Below are 17635 nucleotides of genomic sequence, written 5' to 3'. Positions count from 1 at the left end.
ACCTGAATGAGGCACTTTCTCCCGGCACTTTCTCCCCGAAGTGCACGTGAAGGTGATTGTATGACACGGCCGTGACCCCTGTTCCCTGGAGGATCTAGGTGGTCTCCAGTGTGCAAAGTATGAAGTTCAGTCCAGTACACCTCCCAACCCCACCTGTCACCTCATAGAATCAATTCACTCCACCTTGATCAGGGCATGGGCACAACCCCTGCTGCCTAACAGCCTCAGGGTTCTGACCTGTGAAATGGAGATGTTTTGGTCTATTGGAGGTTTTGTTAAGTCATCTGGAAAGTAAAGTGACCGTCTGTGTCTGAGTCAACACGTGTACTCAGTAACAAACAGTAGGTCTCCCCTCTCTGGGCTCTGGGGCTGGCTGCTCCTTGGACATATTTTTAGATTTTTATCCCTTAATAAACCCTTTTCCTGCTTCTGTGCCAGGCTCTGGGTTGGGAGGCCAGAGAACAGGAGATGTGCTGCTTCAGGATGCCCTTGCGGTGGGTCAGGCCTTGGCCTGGTGCTGCCCACGGGGGAGCTGCTCCAGTTATTTGAGGGCTCCTGGAAATCGCAGAGGCTGGGACAAGGGGGTGAAGGAACTGTGCCTCCAAGTCCAGGAAGGAAGATGGAAGGGTCACGGGCTATGGGGCAGAAAAACAGAGTGATCCAGGGAGCTGGGTGGGGTGGCCAAGAGGCCCGGGTGCTGAGCAGTTGGCTGGTTGTCCACCTAGACCTACTTTGCGGGCTATAAGTAGGATGGAGAGAGCCCAGCCAGGTATTGGTGCCATCACCCTGCAGTGTGGCCTCTGCTGGGCTTAGAAACGGTTGTTCTGAAGCCCATGGTCTTGGGGGGGGGGTCACAAGGGAGCCCTCACACTGGGTGGGGATGTGCTGTGCTGTGGTCTGTGCCTGAGCCTCAGGGGACAGACATGGAGAGCCCACCTCTCTGTGGGGCCAGAGCTGGTGGCGATCCATGCAGGTGGCTCCATCCCGGCCTCTTCCCATCCCTCTGAGTCAGGTCCCCGCCAGTGACAGCCCCATGAACAGCGCTGCACCTGAGGGCCTGGCTGAGGGGGCCATGTCCCTCTCCCCTACAGGCCTCTCGAGGAGGGCTGGCTCCTGAGCTGCTGAGCAGGGGGCCTCAGCCTCCCAGCTGTTGAGCCTCCGATGGGGCTCCGTATGGGAAGAGCAGGGGTGGCAAGTGGGCTGGACTGGCCCACCCAGACCCCTCCCCTGCCTAGCCTGTGTCCTGAGGCGAATCACTCACCGCCTCAGGACCTCACTTCTCCTCTGCACAGCAGGGCAGCGTTGCCTGCAGGTGGGGAATGGCCATGATGGGAGCTTCTGCACTCTCCTATCTTCCTTTCTCCCGGGTGGCCTCCAAGGCAGGCGACCCGAAGTACAGAGGACACAATGGACACAGCCTGTGCAGAGGGGTGGCCTATATCACCTGATGTGACAGCCGCGCCATGGTGCCCTGCGTGTCCAAGGGCTTTCAAACACCATCCCACTGAGTCCTCACCACGGCCTGCTGCCCCTGCGCTCTGGCTCCCATTGCATGGAGCAGGAACAGAGGCCCAGGGAGGGGAAGCAGCGTGCCCAAGGCCACCTGGCCCGCAGGGGCAGAGCTCCCAAGTCCCTGCTTTTCTTAGGGTCGGGTCTCCTTGGCCCATGTTTGCTGTCATAAGAGACTGTCCAGCAAGCAGAGGCGAGAAGCTGTGGCTGGGACCGAGGTTCCGCATAGCCTCAGGCAGGCTCCTGGGGCTGCTCTCTGAGCTGATGGGCTGCGCTGGCTGTGTCCCCAGCCTCGTCGTCCCCCACCTGCTCCCCACCACGCCTGGCCACATGGAAGGCCCTCCTGGCATTGCTCATCTACTTCCTGAGGCCTAAGGGTCTCCTCCCACCTGGGAAATCTTTCTCACCTACCCTGTCTCAGGTGCCCTCGCCTCTAGAAATCCTCCTCAGCCCTTCCTTTGGGGGCAGGGTCCACACGCTTCCCGTCTGCAGGACCAGGACTCTTCCTGTTGGTGATGATGGTAACTTTAGCTGTGCAGTCGTGGACAGAACTCCCCTAGCCAAGTGCAGGCGTGAGCAAGGGGATGCGTGGGTGAATGGCTGGCTCCTCGTCCTCCTCGGCTCGCCATGGGGTGGGCAGCCTGTCCCAAGAGCCTTGTCTTCCTCCCTCTGAGCCTCCCTAGTTTCTGCTCTTGGCAGGGCTGGGGTCCTGCATTGTCATCGCCCTGGGAGGGTTGGAGCAAAAGGTCCAAGTCCCCTCTTGCTTTCTGCCAACCCAGGATCAGCTACATCATTCGTGGGGCCTGGTGTAAAACGAGGAGCTATGGCTTCAACTGCAGGTGAACGGGTGCTTGAAATCACTCAGTGAAACACTTTTGCTTTTCTTCTGGGCCCTTGTGCAAACGTCCTCATGTTCCCACATCTTGCTGTTTCCATTTGCTATTCAGTGTTGTGTCCCATGGCTACAGGGATACTGGTGGTTGGGTGCAGAGTCTCACTGTCCTGGAGGTGTCTGGTCCCTTCTGCCAGCCGACAAGCTGATGTGCCCTGGCCGCCCAGGAGATGTCACCGGCCACCTCCCCTTCCCGCGGGCACACTGCCCCACCACACGAAGGACAGGCCACACGCCGTCCTTGGTGGGCATCTTGCCGAGGCAGCTGGGTGCCTGTACCTCCTGGCAGAGCTACCTGCTGAGGGTGAGACACCCTGGGACGCAGGCGTCTCACCTATCCCACCCCCCCTCCCCAGCTCCCATCTCATTTTGGGCCTGCCAGGGACACTGGAGCAAAGGACAGAGAAGAGCAGGGAGGGTGGGGTCCTGGGTGCCGGGGGCGGGGGGTAAGCCAGTAGCTGAGGACCTGTGCTGAGACCACACTTGAGCCGAGGTTCCAAGCCCCCATGCATGCGCAGTTCCATTGGATTTGCTGGCAAAACAAATGCAACCCTAAATGATGAGGAATTTCTTGCCTGTGATCACAGAGAAGGAAACTCCCAGCACGGGCCTGTTCTGAGCACAGGGCCCTGTGGTCGCACACCCTTGAACCTGGTAGTGCTCCAGCCCCTGGTGGTGATTGCTGGTGAGGGGGCTGCAGCATCTGATGCTAGCAACTGCTGCCGAGGAGCAGATGGTAGGGTGGGCGCTCCACGAGGATTTTCCCCGTGTGAACTGCTTTCATCCCCACAACATCCTACAAAAGAGACGCTCTTGCTGCTCCATCTTCCTGAGGCTCAAAGAGGTAAAGTGACCTGCCTAAGGTCTAACAGCCAGTATGCAGCAGCTGCCCTTCAGTCTGCTCCAGGTGCAAAGCCACGCCCTGTAAGTGGTGCTTTTCTATGGCAAGAACAGAGACCACAAACCGGGGGTGACTGTGTTGTGCTGTCACCTCCATGCCACAGGCCCGGGTTGGAGAACCAGGGTGGAGTTAGGAGTGGCCCCTCTTGTTCACAGAGGCTGGGGTATCCTGTTCCTGTCATACGCACTGGGGTGCTTTGCAGGATGAAAAAGGTGCTAGCAATGACACGGGGCAATCTAAGACATCTGATCTTGGCATCAGTTTGCTAGAGCAGCCTTGACAGAGGACCTCACCCTGGGCAGCTTCAACAACAGGGAACAGTTGTCTCACACTTCTGGGGTCCGAAGTCCAAGATCAAGAGGTCTGCAGGCTTGGATCTGTTGGAGGCTGTGAGCAGAATCTGTTGTGGGCCTCTCCCAGCTTCTGGGGGTTCTCTGGTGACCTTTGGTGTAGCAGGGCTCGTTGGTGTACACGTGGCAGTCTCCCTGTGTACATGTCTGTGTTCCAGCTGCTGGCTTGCCTGCTAGAGAAGGGGCACTGTGGGATGGGCAACAGATCCTGATTACCTGAGAGAAGTTGGGTGGCTGCTTCAAACTGGAATCCAGCGGAGTCACATGTAATAACGAGATCATTGAAAATGGCACCCAACCTGCCTAGATAAGACCTTGAACGACTTGATCCCTCATCAGTTATGATTTGGGGCATTCCACAGGACATTCCCCTGGAAACTATGGTTTGTGAAATAAGCCTGGTACTCACAGCAGCAGTCACGTGAGAACTGCAAGGGCAGGTTTAGTAACAGCCACCACACCCAGTGTGGGGCCGATTGTGTGCCGTGAGAGTAGATCACCCCTAAAGCTAATACGTTAGCTCCAATTAGACCACAGTACAATGAGCTGCCTCCTTGGTTAGCCTGTGAGAGACCAGGATGGAGGCCAGAGAGAAAGGTTACTTGACCAACAGGTGGTAGAGCCACACCTGAGCCCAGGGCTCTTGGCTCCAGACCTGGTGGTCTGTCCACATAGCGGGAAGGAGGCAGGTATTAGAGCTCTCCTTTTGCAGATTTGGGAGCCAAGCATTTTACCCAGGATGACAGGGTCTGTGAGGGGCAGGAAGGGGCCCTGATGTCCTGGGTGCCACAGTGACCAGCAAATCCTCTGGAGATCATCACACACAGGGACAGTGACACAGCACTTGCGATAGCCCTGGTCGATTCCACACGCTCATCTGCATGCTTCACATGCTAACGCATGTTCACCCCCTCCAAGATCCTCTTAGGCAAGTGTGCTGACTACCCCATTGTACAGAAAGATTCCGCGTTGGTCCAACAACCCATAGCTGTGAAGAGCAGAGCGTTCTATCATGTAAACGTGGAAGTAGAGTTGCTCTCCACCACCATGTGCTCACCAAGGTGTGTGTCAGGTGTCACAGGTTCATGCTGCTGAAGCAGGCCTGGGGGAGTCAGTGTAGCAAGGGATGTATTTAATGAGCATCTGTGTTCATCATGCATTTCCTTATCCATTCATTTGTTCACTCATTCATGTGAGAGCGGTATCAGTTCAGGCCATGCACTGTCCCACGCCCTGGGGAAATTGTAGTGAGCAAAGCTACAGGGCCCCTGCTCTCGAGAGAGGTAAGAAGAGTTGACTGATAAGATGCTTCCCTTTTTAAAAATTTTATTATTTTATTTAAATTCAATTTGCCAACATATAGTGTAACACCTGGTGCTCATCCCATCATGTGCTCTCCTTAATGCCTGTCACCCAGTTACCTCACCCTCCTACCCACCTCCCCTTCTGCAACCCTTTGTTTGTTTCGCAGAGTTAGGAGTCTCTCATCGTTTGTCTTCCTCTCTATTTTTCCCCATTCAGTTACCACTCCTTCCCTTATGGTCCCTTGCTCTATTTCTTATATTCCACATATGACTAAAACCATATAATGATTGTCCTTCTCTGATTGACTTATTTTACTCAGCATAATACTCTCTAGTTCCACCCTCTTCAGTGTAAATAGTAGGTATTCATCCTTTCTGATGGCTGAGTAATATTCCATTTTCTATATACACCACATATCCTTCATCCGTTCATCTGTGAAAGGACATTGAGGCTCCCCCCACAGTTTGGCTATTGTGGACATTGCTGCTGTGAACATTGGGGTGCAGGTGTCCCATTGTTTCACTACTTTTGTATCTTTGGGGTAAATACCCAGTAGTGCAATTGCTGGGTCATAGGGTAGCTCTATCATTCAGTTCTTGAGGAACTTCCACACTGTTTTTCAGAGTGGTCGCACCAGCTTGTGTTCCCACCAACAATGTAAGAAGGTTTCCCCTTTTCCACATTGTTGCCAACATTTGTTGTTTCCTGTCTTGCTCATTTTAGCCATTCTCATTGGTGTGAGGTGGTATCTCATGGTGGTTTTGATTTGCTTTTCCCTGATGCCCAGTGATATGGAGCATTTTTTCATGTGCTTATTGGCTATGTGTAGGTCTTCACTGGAGAAATGTATATTCATGTTTTCTGCCCATTTCTTGACTGGATTGTTTGTCATTTGGGTGTTGAGTTTGATAAGTTCTTTATATACATCAGATGGTTTCCAATGGTGTCAAATATAAGAACAGTATAAAATGAGGAGGAGGATCCAGAGACAGGCAGCTCCAGATGGAGGGTGGTCATCCAAGGCCTCTCGGAGGAGGTGACCTTTTAGCTAGGATCTCAATATTAAGAAGGATGCAAGGAAGGGAGTCCCAGGCAGAGGTCACAGCAGGTGTAAGCCTGGGAGTGAAATGAGCTTGGTGTATTCTGGAGCAGTGAGGAGGTCAGTGTGGCTGGAGCAGAGAGCGAGGGGTGAGGGCAGGGATTTAGCTGGAGAGGGGTCAGTGGTAATACAAGATCTCCCTTCATGCTCTGTGGAGCGTGCCTTTGGGGGTCAAGGTGGAAAGCAGGAGAGGACTTTGGAGGCTACTGCAGTGCCCGGCTGAGCCTTGCCACTGCCACCAGGAGGAGCTGCAAATATTTATTCATTCCAAGACCACTGAGCACCTTGCAGGAAAGGACAGGTACACATACAAGGTTGCATCAGGGGCTCAGGCATGGCTGAGGTAAAATGGGGAGGGGCTGCAGAGTGCCAGAAAGATTAGATCAGGGGCTCTACTGGATGATCCAAGGAATGATTGTGTTCCTGGCATGATGATGGCTCTGTGATTGTGTAAGAAATAAGCCTGCTGAAGAGAAGGGGGTGGTTGTAATTTAAATTCTCCAGAAAAAGAAAATGAGCCTGAGGGAAAAGGGAGGAATGAAGCCAGGGCAGCAGAATGGTGGTAATTGTTGAATCTGAGTGATTCCAATGTTGAGTGTGAGTGATAGTTTCCATAAACCTAAATCTGAGCCCTCTCCTCCCCCGCCAAGGTTTTCAGATGAAGTGAGCCATTGGACACATTGGGAGTGACCGTGCCCTTCCATGTTTACGACCTTTGCCATTCCTGTCCTCCCATTTCTTCCCCCTTCCCTCCTCCTTTCTGCAACTTTTCAGGGATGGGGCTGAGGAGCTGGGAAAGCTCCTGTCTTGCCCTGCTCTTTCTCATGACGGCCACGAGAGGGCGCCATGGGCCTAAGGCGGCCGCTGTCCCTGGTCCTGAAATTCTGACCCGCAGGCGAACCACGTTATGGGTCCCTGAGGGGCTGCTGCCACATTTGCTGGCTCTTTGAAAATACATTTACCCTCCAGAACTGTGCCCCAAGACTTTTACATCTCTGAGGCTGCAAAGGGAAGGGACCACTAAGTCCACAGTGTTTTCCATGGCTGCCTCCACTACTGGGAACCCTCCCCTGGCCCCCATATGGTGCCTCCACCCCTGTCCCTGTTTTGTCACCTCACTGGCTTCCCAGCCAAAGTCCTAGGCAGGTGCATTGGGTGGGTAGGGCCCAAGTCACATACATGTGCCCTAGCTGCAAGGGGGGCATCTTCTACTCCATTCCTCTAGTGGGAGGTGAGCTCAGATTCATAAGGCAGAGGATTTCCAGACTAAGAGGGTTTAGCTGCTGGGAACCTAAAAAAAGTAACAACTATCTTCTGTGCTTGTAGGAGGCAAAGAAGCATGATGCCTCAGAAGAGGCAGGGCTGGTACCATGAGGCTGCAAGGAGACTTTGTTAAATGCTGATACCAGATGGTGCTTGTTATTCCCTGGCCTCATAGAATCCTTGAAGCAATCCTGGGAGGCAGGAATGATTCCCATTTTCCAGATTAGGAAATGAGCCAATGCTGCTAAAGGCCATTAGCTGGAAGCTGATGCACAAGCCCGGAGCATGGCCCAGACACCAGCTGGGTGGTGTCCAGGGGGGAGTGGAGAGCAAATGATGTAGCTGCCTGAATCCACCACTGCCTGTCTGCTGTGCAGGAAGCCAGCATGTGGGTACTGAGGCTCACATATCGGATGCCACTCTGGGGCACATGAGGGTACCCACCAAGCTGGTGTGAGATGAAGGCAGCAGACAGGGGCAGCTGGGATTCCCAGTGGAACCAGCAAAGAAATGGATGTGGGGGCCTTACCTGGGTCAGGTACAGAGGCCCCCTGGGTGGCACCCCATCCTGACTGGCTGTCCTATCCACTGGCTTCCCCCTGCCCCCCATGCTGTCTCCCCCCATATCATGCTTTACACTTTACATAACATGTGGAGCAGCTACACTCCTCAGACCCTCAGCCCAGCCCACAAGGTGGACTAGCCCACTTCCAGCAGGAGAATGAGAAGACATCTCCTGATCAAGGGTTGATGACACAGAATTCATCCAGGCTTGCAAAAGTAAATTTTGGAATGACCTCACTTGTGCTTGAAAGGCATGTGATGCTCTGGAATTCAGAAGCATCCTCGGGTATAAATGGAGAAGTCATATGAACACACTCCCATGGCCTAGAAGAGCATGATCAGATAAAGAATAAACAGTGGTGTTGGCCACTGCCAAATCTGCTCAGCTTGGGGTATATAATCTTTGAACGTGGTCCTCGACTGTGGAGCCTGCCAACCTCCTATGAAAAAGCCAATAGAGTGACACAGAAAATGTGGGAAGGGAGTCAGCTTGGCTGTCATCCTCACAAAGTCATGGCCTCCTGAGGTGCTGGGGCCTGGTGCTCATGGCGCCTCCACTAGCTGCCCTGGGGCCCTGTCCAGAGCGGTCCTGGGGACTAGGGGAATGGGGATGGGGAGTTAACTGTAATGTTAATGGTACCTAAGGCTGAATGGCCCTGAGGCCTACGGTTCATGATTGATGATGGTATCCAAATGCAGGATGGAAGATTTTATAAAAAATATTTTATTTATTTATTCATGAGAGACACACAGAGAGAGGCAGAGACACAGGCAGAGAGAGAACAGGCTCCCTGCAGGGAGCCCGATGTGGGACTCAGTCCCAGGGCCCTGGGATCACACCCTGAGCCAAAGGCAAACGCTCAACTGCTGAGCCACCTAGGAGATTTTTAAGATTCTCTAACCATGTTGTTTGTGTCTCAATACATTTCAAAGGTGAAATGGTTGCACATATTTATCATTAAGAAAAGTCCAACAGTAGGAAGTGGGCTTCCTAAATGATGGCCTGTGTGTGGGATGCTTTAGTGGAGGGCTGTGAAGAACTATGCTCCTCAGTGACAAGTGGGGACCCTACTTGTATGTATGGGAAGATGCCCCAACACACACATGGAGATAGAGGTACTGAGAGAGAAGGAGAAAGGGAGAGGAGCTGAGAGATGAGGCATACACAGGGAAATGAAATAATTAGAGCTGGTTTTTTTTGAGCATCCAATGGGTCAGGCACTGCACTCAGCATGCTGTGCTTGTTCCCACCTCACCTCCACAACTTGCAAGTTGACAAGGGGCCACAGGGACTCAGATCATCCCAAGGTCCTGCAGCAGGAGGACAACTCTCAGTCCTGGCTACCAGGGTCTACTGTTCTCCTGGGGGAGGCAGAGACCAGCTCCATGGCCAGTTGTCCCAATCCCCATGGAAGGACTGCAGACAGCTCCTCTCTGCCCCATCCCCCTGTGCGGCACCTGGCTTGAATGGCTGCAGTTTCTTGCTTTCCAGAGCTGGTGGCCACTTTGCAAAAACAGTTTGCAGCTACCTGGAAAAACTGAACTCACTCATGCTCTATGGGTCAGTGGATCTGCTCCTGAGCATATGAAATTCTTGGCATGTGCACCAGGAGATAGGGACAAACCCGGTAACACCAAAAATGGGGAGCTTCCCAGATATGCATCAACAGTAAACTAGATAAGGGAAGTGTGGTTTTTTATGAGACGAAATGCCATGGGCCAGGGAAAATGAGTGACCTTTAGGGGTACATAGCATCACAGAGTTTTCAAAACAAAGTGTTCAAAAACTGTTCGGTGGCCAAAAGCAAGACCTACTCTCTTTCATTTAGATTGCAAAACCAGGCAAAGCTGAATGATGCATCCTTTAGAAACACTGACAATAAAGAAAGCTATGGACTTGTTGATGGAATGTTCCATATGGTGGTTGCCTTAGAAGGTGAAGTGGATGAGATCCCAGTGAACTCCTGCTTCAAGGGGAGGGCCATAGGGGGCTTCAAGTGTCCTAGAATATTCTATCTCAACCTGGGGGCGGGGTGAATGCACAGAAATTAATTTCATTACTTTTATGTGCATGTAGGTTTTGTATAGACAGAGAGGGAGATCTGTGTGTTATATACTGTTACATATGTGATATATTATCCGTGTGCATGAAAGGATAGGGCCAACAGTGAACAAAGGAAGGATGATGTCTGTGCCTGGGAAACACGAAAGCATCATTCCTGTCACCTGTACTTCATCCCTGGTTGAAAAGACACCACTGTGAACCCAGATCCTAGAGGGAGTGTGGCTCAGGGTGCCAGCGAAGGCTAGGCAAAGTCCAGAGGTGCTGTGACGCTGCGCTAAACCACTGCAGGGAAACTTAGGTGGTGGTTATGCAGCCAGCACCTCACGGTGGAAGGCAGACCCGCACTCTATTCTGTGTCTTACATAAAGTCAGGTTTCCCTCTGCAGGTCTGTCGACTAAGACAGACAGCTTCCTTTGTGTGGGGACAGATATGCGATATTCCCAAGGATTGTTGAACTTGAGGCTCGACTAAGCCCAAGGAGGTGGCGTTTAGTGAAACACTTGTTCTAGAAGAGATTTGCAGAGGTCAGCTCCCTCCTTTTGTCTGATGAGGTGGGTTTGCCTATCGTCCTGAATGGTACCTAACTTGCTGAGTCTTGCAGCTCCACTTAACGTGGACAGAAGAACCCTGCAGAATCTTAGCACAGAAAAGGGCACATTTCTTCCTTAGCAAACGTCCAACCCATGGAAACAGCAGCAGGTTTGTGCAGAGCTTGCTTGGTCTGGTCAAGTGTCTGTCTGGGGCAGGTAGGGGACAGAGGGCCATGCCTTCACAGAGACACCATCCTTGCCCATGTGAAAGTCACTCTCAGGTCTGCAATGGCTTCCCCACTGGGGTGTGGCTCTTCCCCCAGCCCCCCACTTCACCCCAGCCTCCCAGGTATGTGAGGCCTGAAGGAGGCACTCATTGTCTTCCAAAGGGCTTTGAAGCTGCCGGCGGGGGGGGTGGGCAATTCAGACCCTATTTCCAACCAAAAAGGAAGGACCCCTGTCTGCTCCCAACTTTCTCCACCAGCTCAGCTCCAGAGGACTTTATCTTTCCCAGAAGATCAAATTCTTCCCGTGGGGCCGCAGGTTCTCCCTACTGACAGATGCTGCAGAGTGGCCCCAGAAATGCTGCCTCGTTGGTGGAGGCTTGCAGCTCCAGTCTTGGGACACAGACCAGCTGCTGGAAAGGCTTTCAGCTGTAGCTGGCAGGAAACTGCCCCCACACCTCCACACCTCTGACAAGAGTAGCTCCCCCGCCCCCATGGGGTGTGGGGCCTGGGAAGCAGCTCAGATGACCCAGCTTGTCCCATGAAGCAGGAGCATGGACTGACAGGAAAGAGAGCCCCCAAAGAAAGAAACAGCCTTCCAAGGAGGTTCTGTCCTTTGGCCCCTACCCAACCTCCCACGGGTTGGTAATTGGGTGTGCAGCGGCCACCTCTTGGCCAGGAACAAGAAGGCCACACCCCAAAATACTGACCCATGTCTTAGGGATCATAAAGCTGGAATGTTCCTCTTCATGAGGGTGTGTTCTCTGCTACCCCACAGGCTCTCCTATGGGCTCTCATCTTCACCTTCCTTAGACGCTGAGCTATCTTGCACAGATGCTTGGGAGGGTCTGTCTCAGAAGGAAAACCTCCACGTCCCCAGTGTGGATTGCCCCTGAGGAGGGGGAGAAGGAAGCCCAGTGTTTTCCTCACTCCAGCCCCATTGGTTTACTGAGATAGAGAAGCAGATACAATGGAGGGGCTCTGGTCCAGGGTCAAGCATGGCAGTCCTGGAGGATGGCAGGAGCCTGGCTCCTGAGGATGTCATGGAGCTACACTACTACTTCTGGACTGTAGACTCTAACATTTTGGGCTCAACCTTAGCCCCTTAGGCTCCAGCCATCAGCAGTCCATTGAGCCAATTTTTCTCTTACTCGCAGCCAAATGCTTCCCTACATGATATGCATTTACTTGCACATACACGTCCCCACAGAGACTCTCATAGTGGACAAGAAGGAAGTGTGGGCAAGAGTCTCTCTCTGAGACTAAACACCACTGGCCAGCCGCATCCTTTCCTCTGTGGTCTGTAAGTACCAAAAGGAGCAAGTTCATACAAAGTAACAGAAGCAAATAAACGCATAACTGAAAACCACATCCCTGTGGTTGCATCTTTGGGTTGATTCCAGATTTGTTTTGTTCAGTCTCTACTGCTAAATAATTCTGCAGTGAGTATGTTTAGGGATACGAGTTTATTGTTCCTTCTTCATCTAATGTACTGAACATCAGTCCCCCCAAATGAAAATGCTGCATCAGGGAGGAAGACTGTTTGTAGCTCTTGCTGTCTAATGTCACACAGGCTTCCCAAATGCCACACTGGTGCCTGCAGGTGTTCACCCGCCCCTTCTCAGGACCAGGAAATATGTTATGGACTGAAGAACATTGATCTACAAAATTCAGGCCTATTACTTCTCACAGTGCATTAGGGAAAACTCACATATTTTTAAAGCATGTATAGAAAGCTCATTTCAGAAAGCTCTACTAGTGCACCTGTGTTTCAACAAATGCCTGAGTGACACAAACAAACCAAATCGCATTACAATTCATCCCAGGGGCAGTATAGCTGGGGACCTACGGGGTAAATTACCTGCATGAACAAGATGCTTTCAAGGTGTGGTGGGTGTGAAATCAGATATTCCTGATTTGCAGGCCCTGGGAGACAATATCTGGATTGTCTGGATTGTCTATCTCTGGAAATTACTGCCCGCAGGGTCACAGGTAAAAAAAAAAGTGGGGCATATTTCTCCTCCATGGGTCCACTCTCCTCTGCACCTATAGGTTCAATGCAAAGAAATAGGCTTAGAGCAGTGGATGCTTATCCAGGGTCAGGGGCCTGGCTCTCTTCCCAGCTCTCCTGTAATTGACTCAGAGATCTTCGGCAAGTCACTGTACCTCCCTGGCCACAGTTTTTTCTGTGTCATCTCTGAGGACCCCTCCTCTTCCAGGAATCCCCAAGTCCCTGCGTGTGGAGTCAGTCAGAAGATGAATCATGAGATGTAGGTAGGTGCCAGTGCCTGAAACACTGGGGAACTGTGGCAAGTGATCTCTCTCCCGGGGGCCTCCATCAACTTGGTACAAGTAAGCCAGGCTTTGCTTTCCTCTTAGGCTCACCACGTGCATTCAAACTGGCTAAATCCAAATGGTCAACCAAGTATCTACATTGTTGATTTTGTTCTAAAGGGTTCAATAGAGGCAGGAAGCTTCCAGGGCATCTGTACAATGCACCAGCCCCTATGGGGGTGTTTCTCCAGAAATTTGAGGATCTATAGGGGAATTGCCCACAAGGCATGGAACCAGTGCACAGCTGATGGGAAGGGCCCTGAGAATAATGGCAGCTGTCACTGCTTTGGTGCCACTGTGTGCTGGCCATGGCATTCAGATCTCTATAGATGTATCTAAGGAAACTGCAAGGTCAAGGTTGTGGTTGGAGTTTTATAGCAGAAGAAGGTGTCAGGTCAACAGCAGAACTGCAGTCTGACCAGAGTCCTCCAGTTGGCCACAGTGAGGCAGGGTGTGGCTGGCTCATCCCAGATCCAGACATCACACCTGGAAGCGAGGGAGCTCCAGAGGGGTTTCTGACACATCAGAGGTGTTCAGTAAGTATTTATGGTGGTACTTGTAACAGAAATAATGCTAGTGAGATGGCTCCAATATGCCTCTAATGCTCACAACAATTCTCTAGGAGATGCAATTAATTGAGGCTCAGAGAGGTGGAGTGACCAGCCCAGGGCCAATAGCTTATGAATGGCAGAGTCAGACCAAACCCTCTCCCGCCGCACCTTCATTAAGCATCATGGTGGTTGCTTCCTTTCCAACCTCAGAGAAGGGAAGGTCAGGGACCCCAGCTCAGGAACCTGAAGTTGCATGTTTCTGGGACGGTCTTGTCAGTCCACAAAACCATGGAGATAATAACTCGTTGTTGTTTTAAGCAACAGTTTGTGATGCAGCAGTAGGGAACTGGGACACTGACTCCGGTCCCTTCCTTCTCCTGCCCCCTATGCCTGAAGTTCTTTCCTCTGCGTTTTCATGACTGATCCCTTCCTTTCAATGATCTTTCTTCAGAAGGCACTTCTCAGGGATCCCTGGGTGGCGCAGCGGTTTGGCGCCTGCCTTTGGCCTGGGGTGCGATCCTGGAGACCCGGGATCGAATCCCACGTTGGGCTTCCGGTGCATGGAGCCTGCTTCTCCCTCTGCCTGTGTCTCTGCCTCTCTCTCCCTCTCTCTGTGACTATCATGAATAAATAAATAAAAAAGAAGGCACTTCTCAGAGAGGCCTCGCTGAATCTCATTCTGGTGGCTTTTTGGTTACCTTTGTGCTCTGTGTTCACAGGAATGAGATCTGCTATGGGTGTTGGCAGAGCTGTATCCTCGGTGCTGTTGGTGTTCAGTGGTTGGCTTTCCATCTAAATGCCAGAATCATGATACAGAGACTCTTATAAACATTTTAAATTTAAAAAGTCTAAATTGGGGTATAAATGTCATACAGTAAAGCTAACAGATCCTGGGTATTCAACGTGATGAGTTTTGGCAAATGTGTATGCATGCCATCACCTCAGAAAGATCTCTTGCTTCCTGTCTGGTAGACTACGCTTCCTTCCTGTCTACGCTGCCTCGTAGAGCCAACCATTTCTGATTTTTGAAGAGCCAACACATCAATTTGCCTGATCTAGAATGCTGTATGAGTGGAGTCTTCCACTGTGTCCTCTTGTGTTTGACTTCTTGGGCTCTGCAGGTCCATGAGACTCATCTGTATTTTTGCATGAATCGGTATTTCATTCTTGGACATTTTTTTAGAATTCCATTTTCAATTTTCTGTGGGCTCTTCAGTCCTGTCTCTGTCTCTCATTAAATTTTCAGCAATTGCTATAGGATTGTACTATATACATCCTCAGCTGTTCACAGAGGACTTCGTCAATCTTGGGCCACTTCAAAGAATGTAAGCACCCCACAAACAGAAAGGTACACTCCCTTCATCCTTTTTGCTATTGTTATCGTATGTATTATATCTAAGGTACATTATAACCCCCGCAATGTAATCAGTTCTCTGTGCATAATTGCATGCACTGTAAAGAAATGAGGAGAAATAAGTTTCTTACATTTACCCATGTACTCACCATTTCCAATGATCTTCATTCCTTCTGGAAGGTTCAGGTTTCCACTTTGCATGTTGATTGTCACTCTGGAGGGCTGCCTTTAGCATTCTTTGGAATGCAGGTCTGCTAACACTGTATTTTCTGAGTTTTTTTTTTCTTCATCTGAAATGTCTTTATTTCATCTTCATTATTGGAGAATATTTTCATGGAAGATAGCATTTTTTCAGTGACAGATTTTTCCAATACATCCCAGATGTCACTCCACTGACTTCTGGCCTCCATTATCTCTGATGAGAAGTCAGTGATGGTCACACGGTCCTTCCCTTGTCTGTAATATGTCTTTTATTTTCTCTTGCTGCTTTTGAGTATTTCTCTTTGGTTTTTGGTAGTTTAACCATGACATGTGCCTTGGGATATTTTTCATTGTATATGTTTCTTCCTGAATTGGGAACATTTTTAGCCATCATTACATTTGTCTGCCTTGTTCTCTCTTGTCACACTTTCTGTGACAACACTGACCTACACTTGTAGACTCTCGTATTGTCCCACAGTACCTTGAATGTCTGGTTTACATTATTTTGATATCCTTCCTCTGTTCTTCTAATTGGGTAGGTTCTACTCATCTCTCTTCAAGTTCAACTGAAGATTCCTTGTAGAATATGTACTGTTTTTTAAGCACATTTTGTGAATTTTTTTTATCCCAGATACTATATTTTATTTTATTTTTTGAAGATTTTAGAATTAATTTATTTGAGAGAGAGAGAGAGAGAGAGAGAGAGAGCATGAGCAGGGTAGAGGGCCAGAGGGAGAAGCAGACTCCCCACTAGCAGGAAGCCTGACATGGGGCTTGATTCCAGGACCCCTGGATCACGAACTGAGCCAAAGGCAGATGCTCAACCAAGTAAGCCACACAGGCACCCCCCAGATACTATAATTTTAGTTCTAGATTTTCCATGTAGCTCATTTAATAGTTTGAGATTATCTATATCAATTTATCATGAACATATTTTTCTTCACATTCTCAAGCATCATGACAAGAGTTGCTTTAAAAGTATTATTTAAAAAATTTTGTTCTTTATTAAGTACACTACCCCCAATGAGGGGCCCAAACTCATGACCCCAAGACCAAGAGTCTCACACTCTACCAACTGAGCCAACCAGGCACCCCATCTGCTTTAAAATTATTATCTGAAAGTTCCAACATTTGGGATCAGCTGACTCTCTTTTCTCTGAGTTGAGTTTCTTCTCCTATCAAGTAATTTTGGTTTCTGTCCTGAATGTTGTGAGTACTAGATAGTTTGAATTCTATTCTGTTACTCCTGAGGGCATTGCCTTTTATATACATTTAACATGTAAACTCACACTGTAAGATGTCTCCCTTGCAGAGGGGGGTGGCTAGAATCTCAGTGTGGTTCTTGTACACTTGCTGGGCTATTTGGTGTTTGCCTTGTGAAGCCAGAGTTTTGGGTAAAGCTCACACACAGAATTTGGTGCTCCCATGTATGCTTTTCTCCTCATTCCTGTGCCAGTTTCCAAAAGTTGAGTCTGCTTATTTACCAAAGCTCTGTCCACTTCATCTCTCTCTCTCTCTCTTTTAAAGATCTTATTTATTTACTTGAGAGAGAGAGAGAGAGATGAGCAGGGATTAGGGGTGTGTGGGGGAGGGGCAGAGGGAGGGGGAGAAGCAGACTATCCACTGAGCAGGGAGCCTGACCTGACTTGGAACTCCATCCCAGGACCCTGAGATCATGACCTGAGCATTGAGTGCTCTCGAATTAAATGCTGGATATTGAACCTGCCAAGTGGCAATAGACCCTTGCTGGAGGGATGGGAATGGGAAAAGGCTAAGTCACTCTATCCTGTTCCCTGTGTTGGCTTTTCCAGGGTATCTTGAAATCATTTAATGTCTTATTTGCTACCTTGTTGTCTCTGTCCCCAACAGGATGGAACACAAGTCTCCAGGGCAGGTTCTAGCAGTTTTATAGGAACTCAGGGATGGGACAGAGAGGAAGTTTGGGAGAATGGAAGGGAGATGACAGGGAGGGGAGAGGAAGAAAAGGGGAGAGAGAGGGAAGGAGAAAAGGACAGGAGGGGAAGGGATGGGGACTGCCCAGACTGAGGCACAGATCTCCTCCCGACCCTAATCCTGTGGGTAGCTCCTCCCGGCAGGCTGGCTATGTGTCACACAGGGTGTGTGTGGGAGGACACTTGCTATTACGCTTCACCAGAATTACCCAGAGGATTCTCTTCCATATAGGAGGCACCCTGGGCGTCGACATTTAGATTCAGCCCATAGAGCTGAAGGTGCTGGGAATCCCCTTCAGGCTCCAACTCCCACCCCGGGTCCCTGTCCTAGGAGAGGGTCACATGGGACCGGGTACTTGCACCATTTACAATATAGTCCATGGAGGGCCACCCAGGAGCCCTGAAGTGAGAACAGAAATACCCCGCAGATTCTGCCGCCTGGTCTCAGCACCCAGTCTGTGGGGCTCAGGACTCAGGTCAGCCTGCTCTTCCCATGACTCCTGCCCGGGTCTGGGGAAAAATTTCCATCCTGAATGGACA

Source organism: Vulpes lagopus, chromosome 4 (genome assembly GCF_018345385.1).
Source record: "Vulpes lagopus strain Blue_001 chromosome 4, ASM1834538v1, whole genome shotgun sequence".
NCBI lineage: Eukaryota > Metazoa > Chordata > Mammalia > Carnivora > Canidae > Vulpes > Vulpes lagopus.
This window is presented reverse-complemented; position numbering follows the sequence as displayed.